Source organism: Panthera leo, chromosome D2 (genome assembly GCF_018350215.1).
Source record: "Panthera leo isolate Ple1 chromosome D2, P.leo_Ple1_pat1.1, whole genome shotgun sequence".
Taxonomy (NCBI): Eukaryota; Metazoa; Chordata; class Mammalia; order Carnivora; family Felidae; genus Panthera; species Panthera leo.
In genome coordinates, this window is record NC_056689.1 from 66,918,312 (window position 1) to 66,934,845 (window position 16,534).

General features: G+C 37.4%; 1 protein-coding gene across 7 annotated transcripts in view; it reads left to right on the plus strand.

Moving 5' to 3' along the window:
* ADD3 (adducin 3) overlaps positions 1-16,534 on the plus strand; it is a 123,226-nt gene that overhangs the window by 44,788 nt on the left and 61,904 nt on the right. Inside the window, exon 1 of one of the 7 annotated variants that reach the window (XM_042909171.1) lies at positions 11,024-11,118. The exons of the other annotated variants lie outside the window; for them this stretch is intronic. The gene's annotated coding sequence lies outside the window, so the exon portion shown is untranslated. Of the gene's footprint in view, positions 1-11,023; positions 11,119-16,534 lie in introns of those variants that run through there. 7 annotated transcript variants of the gene reach the window in all.

Genomic DNA, 16,534 nt, shown 5'->3' on the forward strand with positions numbered 1-16,534 from the left:
CAATGCAGCATTAGGAAAGAAAAAAGTAGGTAAAATAGGAAAACCTATTATGGTGGAATTTTAAAATGATATCCATAAAATGGAATACTGTGCAACCATTTAAAAATAGGTAGATCTCTACATTCTGAAACAGAATGGACTGTACGATATGCCATAAAGTGGAACAAAGCAAGATGTAGAGAGCATGCGTTCTATAATTGTTATAAAAACGGGTAAGAGGAGATCAATGGAAAGAATCACAAAGTGACAAAAGTAGTTTCTTCTAGAAAGGGGCTCAAGGTTGGAAGGATAACTAACTGCAGTGTGTAGACTCCATTATACAATTTGACTTTTTTGGTACCTTAAAATATTTCTCCACATGCAGGTATTACTTATGAGTAAATTGAAAAAAAAGTTTGAAATAGACTAACAGTGAGTTTTTATAGAGATCTTTTACATGACCTCTTTATCAGCCTGGAGAAGGAGTAAGAGCTAAGGCCATCTCCCTCTTCAGAAAAACATGAAAGAATCGCTGCGCATAGAATATCTGCTTCGTTCGAATCGTCTGTGGTACCAAATGTGTAGAGTAAAACATTAGTTCCCTTGCGCAGGTTAAAGTGCAGGCTCCTTCTCTACATAAGTATACCACAGCTATTTTTGACAATAGCTTATATTAAAAATCAATGAATAGTTTTCTTTTTTAGCTTAAAAAACATTTCAGAGGTTATATGTGTATTTGATAATAAAGAACGTGACAGTGATTCAAATGAAAGGAACCATATTAGGGTCCTCCAGAGAAAGAACCAATAGGATTAGTTATCTACCAAAAGAGACTTTGGCTCATGTGTGATTATGAAGGCTGGGAAGTCCCAGGATCTTTCGTCAGCAAGCCAGAGACCCAGGAAAGCTGGTGGTATAACTCAGTCCAAGTCTGAAGTCACTGAGAACCAGGGGAGCCAATGCTGTAAAACCCAGACCAAGGGCAGGTGATGATGAAGTGTTCCAGCTCAAAGAGGCAGAAAAAAATGAATTCCTTCTTCCTCTACCTTTTGTTGTGCGCAGGCCTTCAGAAGATTGGATGATGCTCATCCACACTGGAGAGGGCAGTCTACTAAATCCACCAGCTCAAGTGCTGATCTCCTTCGGAGACATCTTCACAGACACACCCAGAAGTAACGTTTAATCTGGGTATTCTGTGGCCGTCAAGTTGATACATAAAATTAATAGAGGCCCTATAGGGCCCTTTAAAGAGCTACGGTTGCTGGAGAAGTGGGAGTAGGAAAGAGGAATTTCTTCAGAGCTTCAAGAAATCATTGTTCAAATACAACACAGCGACAACCATATTGTAAGAAAGTATAGCATATTCTTTTCAGTTAACAAATAGTAGAGCAATTTTCTGAGGTGGGCAAAATACTTGTTTTAGAAAATGAAAAAAGCACATAGGGAATAACTGCAAGCATAATAGGAAAGATAGAGCTTTTGACTTTTGCTGGTGAGCAGCTATAACGTCCCAGCAGTACAGTAAATACAACCCATATGGCTGAGAGAATAAGATGATAACAGAAAGGGGAAGAATCAGCTCAACAATTTACCATACCATGGTGATCGTTGTACATTTTCACGTTTAGTTCAGTGATAATAAAAAGGATGCTCTTAGATTTACTTTTAAGTAGGTGAATTTAAATAATGCCATTTCCTGCTTGAGTTTAATACAACTTCTTTTTAGTGGAAAATGATAATGGGGTATGATATAGCTTTTCACTTTTTAGTAAGTATTTCCTAATATATCATCAGTTGTCCATGTGGATTCTTCTTTTTTTAAATTTACTTATTTTGAGAGAGCAGGGGGCGGGGGAGAGGGGGAGAGGGGGAGAGAGAGAGTGAGAGAGAGAGAGAGAGAGAGAGAAAATCCCAAGCAGGCTTTATGCTGTCAGCACAGAGCCCAACACAGGGCTTGAACTCATGAACCATGATATCATGACCTGAGCTGAAATCAAGAGTTGGACGTCTAACCAAGCCACCCTGATGCCTATTCCTTGTGGATTCTTTAAGGTCACTGTTAGGTGCTTAGATATATTTTATATCTTTTTCGAGTAATACTCTATTAGAATATAGTATGTATATTCTAATATCCCAGACTGTTCTTTTTATGTATATCCATTTAAAGTAGTATAGTTTTTACATCACAGAATGTACTTCAATTACTCATCTGTTTTTATAGCTTGATTTCTTTTTGTTTTTTTTTTTAACCTAAAACAAAACAAACCCACTTGGTAATTGGAACCTAAAAAACAAAAACAAACAAACAAACAAAAAAAACCACTCAGTAATTAAATTAGTCTAATCTTGCTGTGAAGTTAATAGAACCCCTGATTCCTTTTCCTTGAGCTTTAATGTTTTCACTGAGTATAGAAATAAGAGTGGATGCGATTCCCCTGGAATAGAAATTGTAAATGAAACATTAATTCTAATTTATACACTGGTAAGGAGACTGTTAAGTTTAAATTTTAATTGAAGGCAATTTGTCAATATAAGAGACTAAATGTGCTTACCCCTGACCCATCAATTACATTTCTAGGAATTTACCTTACATTTTACTTCCAAAGAGTAATGTGCATATGTATGTGCATATGTATATGGATAACTCATATGAATAAGGATATCCATTATTGAAGAATGGGTTATGATTTTAAAAACTGAAAATGGGGGATGACTGTGGCATGATCATACACTGCAACCATTGAAGAATGACCTCATTCTGTGTATTATAGACTTAGAATAAAATGTCCACTATATAATTAGTTTAAAAACTAAAGTGTAGGACAGAGAATGTAATACAAGGAGTTATTTTTAACTGTGAACAAGAATGTTTGTTTATAGATGCCAAGAAAATGTATGAAAGAATGCCCGATAAGCTGATTTAATATTTACTTCTAGAGAGTGATATGTAAATATGAATGTTTATTACCTCTATAATTTTCAGAAATTAAGAATGTAACATAAAGATTAAAAGCTATAACTCTTAGCCACAAAATATTTTAGTACTGTATTGTCAGATAATGCTAATATTTGTGTGTAGTGGAAGGAGCACTGGGTTTAGAGTTAGAAGTAATAGATTCATATTCCAGAACTACCACCCAACTAACTCAAGACCTTGGAAGAAAGGTAATCTTTGAGGGCCCAGTTTCCTTGTTCTTAAATCCACATAAAGTATTTAGCATCTAGTGAGTACCCAGTAATATTAACTGTTGTTACAGTGCTGCTGAAATCTTCCTTGACTGACATAAACTGGAAAAAAAAAATGCTGCAAGGACAAAAACCAGGAATAAGTTATGGTGATAAAACAGCCAAGGAGATGTATTCACAATATTTGACTAAACTGCTGAACTTCTTGCCCATGTGTTCAGAATTGTTTTGGCATGACGTGGATATAGAAAAGAGTGGTAAATCCATTCTTTTCATAGACCACTCCGCTGCTTATCACTATTGTCCTTAATTGTAGAAATACTACATGTGTTACTTCTTGAACATTAATTTAAAAGATGCATATTTGGGGCTAAGTGCTGAGTACAGTGTTCTGTATTTGGCAGAGACATCAGAAACCTGGGTTGCCACTAAGAGTCCATTGACAGATGAATGGAGAGGCAAACTGTGGTGTATACATAGAATGGAATATTCATCAGCCTTAAACAGGAAGGAAATTCTGACATCTACCACAACAAAAATGAAACTTGGGAACATGCTTGGTGAAAGAAACCAGTCACAAAAAGACAAATACTGTATGATTTCACATAATACGATCTACTCCAAGTAGTCAGAATTGTAGAGACAGAAAGTAGAATGGTGGTTGCCAGAGGCTGGGGCAGGGAAAATGAGAAGTTGACTGTTTAACAGGTGTCGAGTTTCAGTTTTACAAGATGAAAAGAGCTGTGGAGATGGGTGGTGGTGATGGCTGCACAGCATTATGGATGTGTTTAATAGCAGTGAACTGTACATGTAAAATTGGTTAAGACGGTAAATTTTATGTTACATGCACTTACAATAAAAACTGAAAAAAGGGGTTGCCAAATTTCACAATATAAGTTACTGGACAGATAGTATTATCTAAGGTCCCAAGTCTTTATAAATATTTACAATATTAAGAATTTACTGTTTTTTCCATGACTTTTCAATTGTAAGCCTAAGGAAAGCCACAGTTAAGAAAACCAAGGAGCTTGGGGTGCCTGGGTGGTTCAGCTGGTTAAGTGTCTGACTTCAGTCCCGGCTCAGGTCGTGATCTTGCAGTTTGTGAGTTCGAGCCCCGCATCAGGCTCTGCACTGATGGCACAGAGCCTGCTTGGGATTCTGTCTCTCCTTCTCTTTGCCCCTCCCTCACTTGTGCTCGCTCTCTCAAAATAAACTTTAAAAAGAAAAGAAAAACCAAGAAGCTAAAAGTTTAAGTATGGCAACTCACCTGCCTAATAATAAAGAGGCAGATGTCAGAAGACTTGGATTCCAGGCCTAATTCTCCCATTTACTAACTCTGTGTTCTTGATGGATTTTAGTCTGTGTGATGGAGGTATAATTTTACAGAGTTGTTTTGAGCATAAAATGAAACAACAGATTTAAGGATGTATTTTAGCCTAGAAGGCATTCTGCACACAGAAGGAGCTATGTAATCGTTTTGTAATCTAGACTGTCTCTGCATAGTATGTTTTATTAGATGACATAAAAACCCATCGTGCCAATTTTCTTAATGGAACGAGGCTATAATGGTAAAATGGACACTTACTGTAAATCCATACTAACCACTATGAAAGCTTGAGGCCTGACTGAACATGCAAACTAATATAATGCTTGTGGTAGCGTATGACTTTATGACCTGAAGACTGTCAAATTGCAAACAGATTCTTAAAAGTCTGTAAAGACAGTAACCCAAAAAAAAAAAAAAAATCGCATCACAGTTCCAGGTGTCCTTAATGAGATGACTAGCTGCATAACTGTCATCGCAGCAACATGTGGAAGAATGAAACTGGACCACTTTCTTACCCCATTCACAAAAATAAACTCAAAATGGATGAAGGACCTGAATGAGAGAGAGGAAACCATCAAAACCCTAGAGGAGAAAGCAGGAAAAAACCTCTCTGACCTCAGCTGCAGCAATTTCTTACTCCAAAGATGTCTTACTCAACACATCTCCAAAGGCAAGGGAATTAAAAGCAAAAATGAACTACTGGGACCTCATCAAGGTAAAAAGCTTTTGCACAGCAAAGGAAACAGTCAACAAAACTAAAAGGCAACCAACAGAATGGGAAAAGATATTTGCAAATGACATATCGGACAAAGGGCTAGTATCCAAAATCTATAAAGAACTCACCAAACTCCACACCCGAGAAACAATCTGGTGAAGAAATGGGCAGAGGACATGAATAGACACTTCTCTAAAGAAGACATCCACATGGCCAAGAGGCACATGAAAAGATGCTCAGCGTCACTCCTCATCAGGGAAATACAAATCAAGACCACACTGAGATACCACCTCACACCAGTCAGAGTGGCTAAAATGAACAAATCAGGAGACTATAGATGCTGGAGAGGATGTGGAGAAATGGGAACTCTCTTATACTGTTGGGACTACAAACTGGTGCAGCCACTCTGGAAAACAGTGTGGAGGTTCCTTAAAAAAATTAAAAATAGATCTATGACCTAAAAATTGCTAGGAATTTACCCAAGGGATACAGGAGTGCTGATGCATAGGGGCACTTGTACCCCAGTGTTTATAGCAGCACTTTCAACAATAGCCAAATTATGGAAAGAACCTAAATGTCCATCAAATGACGAATGGATAAAGAAGATGTGGTTTATATATACAATGGAATACTACTTGGCAATGAGAAAGAATGAAATCTGGCCATTGGTAGCAACGTGGATGGAACTAGAGGGTATTATGCTAAGTGAGATAAGTCAGGCAGAGAAAGACAGATACCATATGTTTGCACTCATATGTGGATCTTGAGAAACCGAACAGAAGACCATGGGGGAGGGGGAGGGGAAAAAAAGAGGTAAGGAGGCAAACCATAAGAAACTCTTAAATACTGAGAACAAACTGAGGGTTGATGGGGGGTGGGGGACAGGGGAAGATGGGTGATGGGCATTGAGGAGGGCACCTGTTGGGATGAGCACTGGGTGTTGTATGGAAACCAATTTGACAATAAATTATATTAAAAAAATAAATGTCACCATCCCTCAGTTCCAAGGTTTAGGGTTGGAAGGGAAGCCTTGATCCTTGAGCCAACATAATTCAAAGAGTTTTGTTTTTTTTTTTTAATTTGTTGTCAAATTGGCTAACATACAGTGTGTAAAGTGCCCTCTTGGTTTTTGGGGTAGCTTCTCCTGGTTCATCGCTTACATACAGCACCCAATGCTCATTCTAACAAGTACTTGCCCTCAAAAAGAGTTCTGATGAACCTCAAATGTATATAATATTTAGTTCTATTAATAAAATGTACATCAGAGTTACTCTCATTTTGCATTTGTAAATTTTCTGTTTCTTGATTGAATGGCATGCTTTCTTTTTCAAAAATTTTTTAAATGTTAATTTATTTTGAGAGAGAGCGAACATGTGCGTGCAAGCAAGGGGAGGGGCAGAGAGAGAGATAGAGACAGAATCCGAAGCAGGCTCCAGGCTCTGAGCTGTCAGCATTGAGCCTAAACTCACTAGCTGTGAGATCATGACCTGAGCCAAAGTTGGATGCTTAACCGATTGAGCCACCCAAGGTGCCCTTGAATTGTATTTTTTCTAAACAGTTGGTTCTTTAATGATCAGTTTCAGGCCTGAACAGCATTATTTATAAAAAGCAGGAAAGTGTGAGTGAGAACTAGTAAGAATTTAAAAAATAGTCTTTTATCTCCATTTACATTGAGAATTAAAATTATTTTGAAGATGACAGCCTAGCTTGAGGGTTTTTCCCTCCATCATAAGCAACAGTAGACATAATTTTTAGAAGTAGAATCCTTTTCCTTATGTTTTGGGAAGAAATGAATTTTTTTGCAAAGTAATTCTCGAATTTGGAATACAAAGTGAGATTAACTTTGTAGAGTGTTTAATTTGCTTTGATCAAGAGTTAACAAAGGGAAATGGAAATGTTTGAATCAGATTTTTTTGTCTCGTCAACACTGAATAGACTCACAGAAATACCAAATGTGAAACCACTGCCATAAATGTAATCCGAGGTCTTTATCCCCCACCTCTACCAAGTGAAACTTGATGAAGTTACTTTTTATAATGTGAGGGCCTTCCTCAGAAATGCCCTCACCATGCATCTAGAGCAAATGGAGCACCTTTCTTTTGATTGGTGGTCTTCAGCCTCCAAAGGGACTATTTGGACAGTGACTAACCTAGTGGGAAGATGGAATATAATCAGATTATTTTTGGTTCTTTCCAGACCCATGTCTTTATTAGAAAGTTGTTTGGATTCCTGTAGTCAGTGTTACAAGGAAACACTAGGTTATTAACAGTTTCCAATGATTTCCTCAAGAGTTCCTTTGGTTGTAAAGTCTTTTGATGCCTTTTGTTGATAAGAGGTGGGTGCGGTTAGTGACAGTAACACAGATTCTTAAGCAATTTGTGATACTTTTCTTCCCTCACACCCCCAATTCTCCCCTTCCCGACCCCATTCCACCTCACCCTTCTTAAATTGGATATTATGTGACAACTGACTTTTCTCCATGTTGAATATATTATACTGTTGCTGTGTATCAAAAATAATTGCCAGTAATTTTCCCTGATAATTGTTCTGGAAAATTCCCCTTCCTTTGAAAAGATGCAGGAAAGCATTTTTACTTAACCAAGAGGTATTTTTGTTTTTCACCACTAAATCTTTTATCATGGTATTCGTAGATCAGAGACATGTCTTAAACTTGGAAGGTATTCTTTGTAACGTGTTGAACTGTATATGTCAACATTACATGTTAAAAGACATTAAATATATTGTTTGCTAACAAGCAGCACACTATAATGAATGGTTCTACCTTCTTAGAAATGGGTATTTTGTGTTTTCTGTTTGTGTATATTGTTAGCTTTTACATTATGCTCTTTTCTAACATACTTTTACCATACATATTCTTGGGACGTACTGATGGGCCATGCTTAAAGCCTTTAGAATATTCACATAGAAAAGAGGTATGCTAAAAACTGAGTATAGTGGATAATACAATACATACTGTAAATATTGAGAAATGCTGTGATTCATCTGTGAGATGAAAACAACCGGGAAGGGAGGGATCAGTGACATACCTGTGCTGGTCCAGAATGGGAACTCTGTAGAGTTTTGAACATTAACTTTTAATCTTTAATGATATATTTAAGTGCAGGGAATGACCTTTTGTGCGGAAAAATTTAATTCCATTTGCTTTTTGCTAGTTGATTTAAGTTGCTTTTTAAATAAACTTATGTAGCAATATGGAATTTAAAAGGACTATATTTTGCCCTCTGCAGGATTATGTTTTGACTAGGGCAAGGGATGGGGGAGGTGCTAGTGTAGATAGCAAGTACACCCCTCCCACTGAGTAAATTTCCTGTATCCCCAGTGAACCTACTGACTTTTGGTTGGTATGATTGGGAGAAGATAGAGGAATGCATTTCTAGGGATTCTTTATTTTTATTCTCCATTCCTTTAAAGACCCAAAAGTTGAGAACCAATGCTCTAGTTCGTTAGTACTCCAGTAAACCATTTTTTGGAGTCATCTAGGAAGCTTTAAAAAAAATACTGCTATCTGAATGTCACCCTAAGAATCTAGAATGCAGCCTGGGTATTGGGATTTTTTTTTTAAGCTCCTCATGTGATTTTGATTTGCTATAAAAGCTGTATAAAGTTCAAAATCCACTGCTGTAGTCAGTAAAGCAAAAGTAGGCAAAGGGACTTTTAAAATCTATCCTTCACAATTGTGAATAACATAAGCTCCCTTGAGGACAGGAAACATATTCTTCACTGTGTCTCTATCGTGTAAACTGGTGTCTAGCACTTAGTGGGCACTCCAAGAACACTTTTTGTGGAAGGAAGGAATATGGTTGTTAAGAATCAATATATTTTAAGGGCGCCTGGGTGGCTTAGTCGGTTAAGTGTCTGACTTCGGCTCAGGTCATCTCACTGTTCGTGAGTTTGAGCTCTGCATTGGGCTCCCTGCTGTCCGTGCAGAGCCTGCTTCAGGTCCTCTGTCCCCCCACCCCCACTTTTTTTTTTTAATTTTTTTTTTTTTTTTTTTTTTTTAGCATTTATTTATTTATCTTAGAGACAAAGCACAAGTGGGGCAGGGGCAGAGAGAGAATGAGACCCCGAATCCGAAGCAGGCTCCTGGCTACGAGCCATCGGCACAGAGCCCGATGCGGGGCTCAAACTCACAAACCGTGAGATCATGACCGGAGCCAAAGTCGTTCGCCCAACCAACTGAGCCATCCAGGCGCCCCTGCCCCACCCCCCACTCTTGCATGCTCTTTCTCAAAAGTAAACATTTTAAAAATCAATATATTTTATTTAAAGAATAAACCATTCAAACATTAATTCTTTGAAACTATGAATTATATGAACTAGAGATAAGTTAGTGATGAAACCTATTCTTTTTGTGTGTATGTGGAAGAAAAGCTGAAACTAGGTATTTATTTTTAAAATAGAGATAAGAATCCCTGCATGAATAAGTGCAAATACGTTTTTATCATTCCCCTTAAGTGTATTTGCACTTGAGATAACCCACTGGGACAAAGTGATTATATCCCACCGAGGCTAACTCCTACCATGAACATTTCCTTAATGTAGTTTTTATCCTTTATCTCTTGAAAAAGATTTTTTCTACTTGCTGTATGCATGTGTTTTGTTTTCGTGTGTGTGTGTGTGTGTGTGTGTGTGTGTGTGTGTGTGTGTGTGTGAGAGAGAGAGAGAGAGAGAGAGAAAAATAAAGGCAATACTCTGTCTCCTTCCTTCAGGAAACACCTTTTTTTCTCTGTGCAATACACAGTTTTTGTCATTTCCACTTTAATGTGAACTAAGAAGTCCTCCTTTTCCTGTGCAAAGGAAATTTCCCAGCTGCTCATAAATTGTGGAGCCTGCTGTGAGAGAAGGCAAGATCTCAGAAAGAGTTCCTTCTCTCTGTCCATGTGTTCTCTTACTGCTTTTTCCATCCAGCTTCTCTTTTCATTTCTAATATGTACCATCTACTTGACAAGATGGTGACTTTCTGGTAACTTCCCAAGGTGCTTTGAGAGTTAGCCCTGTTTTTGTGTGTCACACGTGGTGCTGGTACTTTGTGAGAACTTGGCGACACTGCTTTGCTCTCCTCCGATTGATTGAAAAGGTAAGATGGGAAAATTGAAAGGTTGAAAGGGTATTATTTTGAAAGAGATTTTCTAGTGTTTTCTTGGTTAAAATGCTCACCACTTCCTCTCTTCTGTAAATATACCCATTTGAGCATATCAAATTTCCTGTGTTTTGAGCCTCTCATATATGTATGTAGAAGTACCATTTGGAATATGATCTCCTGTTGATTCACCAGGGGGCCTCTAATAAACCTCTAAGTGTCCAGCTAACTGACTCTTCAAGGTCACAAACTCATTCTAAAGTGGAGCTGTGGGAAGGATTTGCCATATGATTAAATGATCATCAGGCCCAAATATACTGTTGTTTTTGCTCATGCTGCTCCTAGTGTCTAGAACATTCTCTTGCTTCTTCTTTGGCTTTTATCTTTTTAAGTTATAATTTACAAATCACATGTATATAATTTATAAATAACAAGTTAGCTCCATTATGAAATTCTCCCTTTCCACCTCTGTCGTCTTGGGCCTGGGTTAGGTGCCCGATGTTTGGGAGTTTACAGTGTATCCTGCAAAGGATATAAAAGGAAATTCTGGGTTTTTCTAGTTCTATTTTGGTACCGTGGAAACCACTTTCAGGAATGGGAAACTAAGGATCATACATAGAAGTATGAACTTAAGAGCCAAGGCAGGTATTGTCATTTTTGTTACAATCTGTTTCTTCACAAGGTTTTTTATTTGGGGACATCATGATTAAAGGTTATTCTGTGGATTCTCAGAATACTTGTCATCCATTGATTCACTGACACGTCATCAAGGCTGTTTGGATGGGTGTACTGCACAGGTCTGGTCGAAGGGTGAGTACATGCTGGAAATGAGAAGTGAAGGGAATAGAATTGGCGCTTGGGAACATTTATATGTTTTTAGATTGCTACTTCCTGTTCAGCTAAGCAGAATCCTGTAACTTTGCTCTTAGTTAAGGAGATAGTCCTGTAAGCTTGACAGATCACGGCTGTATCCTGTACTTTGTGTGAAAATGCATTTGCTTTCTCTCCTATTTATTTGATTTTTCTAATTTCCTAATATGTTACAGATTATTCCAGTGTTTTCATGGAGGGAGAGGTTGGGTATGTGCCCAGATGAGAATGTGAACAATGGTTAAATACTAGGTTATAGGCAGAGAGTGAATTAAATATGGGGTATGTGCGCTGCAAAAACTGAATGACAAGGAGAAACCTCCTCTGAATATTTTTAAAAGAGGGTCCCAAGAGCATTTGAATGTTTTAGACCAAGCCACACAGTTCCTTTATAGCGAATTAAGTACTTGCTCTGTATTTTTTAATTTTATTTATTTATTTGGGGTTGGCAGAGAGAGGGAGAGCGAGCAAGCACAGGAAAGGGGCAGCGGGGGAGAGAGGATTCCAAGCAGACTCCGCCCCATCAGCACAGGGCCTCACATGGGGCTTGAACCCACAGACCATGACATCATGACCTGAGCTGAAATCAGAAGTCAGACGCTCAACCAACTGAGCCACCCAGGCATCCTATACTTGCTCTGTATTCTAACTATTCCACCATTTTATTTCCAAAGTTTTAGAACAACCTCAGGATGTTATTTCTTTTATCTAACCATCCTAAACGTCTTTGATTGCCGCTGGAATACTATTAATTAACCCAGAGCTCCTTCCTTCCTTGGAATTTTATACTCTAAGGTTAAGTTTAATACACTGGTAGGTTTTGCACATTGGCACAAATTCATTTTGACATTGTTCAGATATGTTTGAGATGTTTTTTGATATCTCAGTTGACATGGAGAGTTTCATTGATGATACAGAGGAATGACAACATGCCCATAGGAGAGAGGGTTCCAATTTGAGCGTTCTTTCCTAAGCAGCAACTGTAACTTTGATGAGGTGAAACAGTACTGGTCTGAAGTCTGGAGATAAGTACTTTGAGCTTAGGTGACGACCTTAGGTACCTGTGAATTCTCACAAGTTACAAAGACAGGGGAGGGCCTAGGGGGGAGAGAGAGAGAATCCCAAGCAGACTCTGCACCATCAGGACAGAGCCTGACGTGGGGCTCGAATCCACAGACTATGACATCTTGACCTTTAAGGTCTTTCCAGCTATTTGCTGTTCGTGAAGCCTGAGCTCTGCTAGCACAAAATGCAGTTGTGTCTTTCATTCTATTAGTGTCTATTACTCTCAAAGACTCACTATATAATATGAAAGATAAAAAAGAAGATGAAAACCCACAGTGTTCAGATGGTGGGGCTCATCAAGCCAAACCAAATACTATAGCCCAGGTAGACGCAGGTGACTCTGACGGCTTCCTGACAGTATAGGGTAATGGACAGGGGCTTATGGGTGAACTTACTCAGTGACACCAATTTTGTTGGTGTAGTACAGTCTAGAAAAGGATTGTATTTTTTTCTCTTACTGCTGATTGGTCTTGGAGAAGTCTAAGTGAGAGGATTGACTAAAGTCTAGCCTTTCTTTGGTAACTTAAAATGAAAGCATCTTCAAGAACTTTTGTAAGGAAGGAAGCAAATTGGTACTATAAGTTCTTTCGGTAATGCACATAAAAACTGAAATACACAGATGGTATACAAGTGCTTGTAGAGGAAAATGAAATATCCACTTACATGAAGACCTTCCATAACAAATGGACTGGCTAATGAAGGATGAACTATTCGTTTTATCTTTTGTATTACCGTGTTTATCTAGGTAGTATAATCATCCATGTAAATTTCTAGTCTGAGATACATTCCTTCAGTAAATTCATCATGAAATGTTTCATTGTATGAAATCTTTAAGAACATCTGATTCAGTCCTCTCATTTGTAGTTGTGGAAACTGAGGCCCAGAAAGAATGAGTAACTTGGCCAAAATCATGCTGTTAAATAGAATCAGAACTGGAACTAGAACCCAGTTCTGCTTACTCGTAAATGTTTATTATTGAGAATACATACCTATTCTTTATTTTAAAATGTGAAGTATCGCCACAAAAATTTGCAAAAGAGCACGCAGTTTTAGTAAGCCACTGAATGAGACTAAATCTTCACTTTTTTTTTCTATGAATCCTCACCATGAGGCTTTGCTCTTCAGTAACATCTGAAAGTAGCGTTCTGCCAACAGATACATTTTCATGTCACATTCTCTTAGGTTCTTGGACCATGAAATAAGATAGCATTAAGCAAAAGTAAGATAACATAAATATAAAATTTTCCACAGTAAGAATCCAGAAAATTCTCTCATGACAGGGCAAGAATGGATAACACTGAAATGTGTTGGTTTTCAATAGGGATTTCAGATTCTTAACCCAGCAGAGAGAATGTGATAAAAGAGACAAAAAGAATCCCAATTATTTGCTATGCATTAGTGATTATGCAGTTTTTTTGCTTGTATTTTGCATAATTATTTAGTTTTGAACATCTTCATTTTTGAATGACTATGAGGCCTATTTTATATTTAAATGTTTTGTGGATACATTGGGAATATTTCTACTCACTGAAAAAATGGTAGCAGTTTCTGAAGATGGGAGAAGCTATTGAATAGCTCCCATAATGGAACATGTTAATACTTAATGTTGCTATTGGCCAGTGTTTGAACATTGTGATCATTTCAGCTGTACTGTACATTTCAGTCCGTTCACTGTATTGTTAATGTGAAGAAGCAGAGTATTTTAGCACACTGATTGGAGACCCAAATTCTGTTTGAGAATCTCTGAGTTTTTTCCTCCATGCTGAAGACTTACAAGAGATTACTTAATTTGTTCTTGTTTTTATGGGAAATACACGGTTTAACATGTGAGAGAGTTTGGATTACTTCTTAAAAGAGTTTAGGAAAATGCTTTGGTTTTGTAAAAGAGGATCTAACAGTGTTTCTGGAGAGCAGAACTAGCCAGCAGAAAACATGGCATTGAGTTATATGCTTTTCCTACAGGAAAAAAGGGAGGCTTTTGTCTCTTATAGCTTATCTTAATTTTTTTTAGGTAAACCATTAAATGTAAGTTTAATACAGCTACAGAAAAGTGCACAAGTCAAAAGATACAGCTTGACAAATATGTTCAAAGTGAACACACTGTATAGCATCACCCAGATCAAGAAATGGAACAGCAGAAACCATTACCTCCTCCTTGCAAGGTAGTCATAATCCCGGCATGTCGTAGGTTAGCGTTGCCTGCTTCTGAGTTTTATATAAATGGAATCATTCAGTATCTGCTCTTTTGTGTCTGGCTTCTTCTCTTCACCATTTTTTACTGTGAAATGCATCCATGTTGTTGCATGTAACAATAGTTTTTCTAATTGTTGTGTGTATTCCTTTTTATGGATGTACAATAATCCTTTTTGTGAATGGGCATTCAGATTGTTTCTAGTTTGGGGCTATTAAAAATAATTCTGCCATGAATATTTTTGTGTATGTTTTTAGTGTTCGTATATATGCATTTGTTAGGTGTACTCCAGGAAGAGGCATAGCTAGATGACAGAGCATGTGTGATTCCAGCCTCTGTAGATAATGCCAAAAGATTTTCCAAAATACTTGTACTAATTGACATAAGGATTTGTACTGTTTCAGAGTTCCAGATGCTCCACATCCTGGCCAATACTTTGTAGTAACAGCTTTTTTGTTTTTATTTTCACTATACTGATAGGTACATAGCATATCTCAGTGTGGTTTTAATTTGTATTTCCCTGATGATTAATGTGATGGGCATTTCATGCATTTATTGGCCATTTAGATATTCTCTTTGGGGAGGTACCTGTTTAAACCTTTTACTAATAAGCAGATTAGATCCTTTTTTTTTTTTAAAGGGATTTTTAAAATATATTCTGGATAATCTTTTATCAGATTAAAGTTTTATCAGTCTACAGTCAACAGCTCACTCTTCCCTTCTGAACAATACAAGGATCTTAAAACACTTAAACTCTCATTCTGCATTTCCATCTTATGTGATATAATTGATCAGGATTTCAGTTCCACCTTGTTTTTAAACTTATACATTTGTTATTGCTTATTATTGTTTTATATAGTATCTTAAAAATTATTTGTTTACGGGGCGCCTGGGTGGCTCAGTTGATTCAGCGGCCGACTTCGGCTCGGGTCATGATCTCATGGCTCCTGAGTTTGAGCCCCGCATCGGGCTCTGTGCTGACAGCTTGGAGCCTGGAGCCTGCTTCGGATTCTGTGTCTCCCTCTCTTTCTGCCCCTAACCCACTTACATTCTCTGTCTCTCTCAAAAATAAATAAACATTAAAAAAAAATTACTTGTTTACCATTTTCTTTCCTCTTTCTTCCATCTCTGTTCTTCCTTCTAGTTTTAATTTTTCTTAAATTCATCTTTTAAAGTTACTTTAATGAGTTTATAGAACTCTTTAGGAGACAGTGTTTTATTTTAATAGTTTTGTTTGATGTACAATTCTAGGCTGACTGTTCTTTCACCACTATTATTTCTGTCTTATGACATTTTTTTCTTTTGAAGTCTACTGCAAATCTAATTATCAGTCCTTTATGGGTGATTTGTCTCTGAAAAATTTTAGCCACAACCTTCTCAAATATGACCTCTCCCTCATTCTATTTCCTCTTTAAAAACTTCAGTATGTTAGATCTCTTTTCTCTCAATGTCTCTTAGTCTCTTGTTACACATTCCATTTCTTTGTCTCTCTGTGCTTCATTCTGGCTGGTTTTTTCAGATTTGGATTCCAGTTTATTCTTTCAAGTTGGGTCTAGTCTACTGTTTAATCTATTCACTATGTTTTTTTTCTTTCCAAGATTTTCAGTTCAAGTTAATTAACATCATGGTGTAGTGTTGGTTTCAGGAATAGATTTTAGTGTTGTATCACTTACATATAATACCCACTATTCATCGCAGGTGCCCCTCCTTAATGCCCATCACCCACTCCCACTGCCTCTCCAGCACCTCTCCGTTTGTTCTCTATCATTAAGTCTCTTATGGTTTGCCTCCCTTTCCGTTTTTATCTTATTTTTCCTCTCCTTCCCCTATGTTCGTCTGTTTTCTTTCTTAAATTCCACATGTGGGTGAAATCATATGGTATTTGTCTTTCTCTGACTTATTTTGCGTAGCATTGTGCTCTCTAATTCCATCCATGGTCACCAAGTTTTTTAAATTATTCAGTAGTTTTTCAGTTCTACTGGTCTTACTTTATAACATCTTGTTTCTCATGTTTCCAATTCTGTCTTGAAGGATTTTGTAATACAATTTTATATTCTGTGTCTCGTTATTCCACTGTCTGCAGTTCTTGGGGAGAGGTAT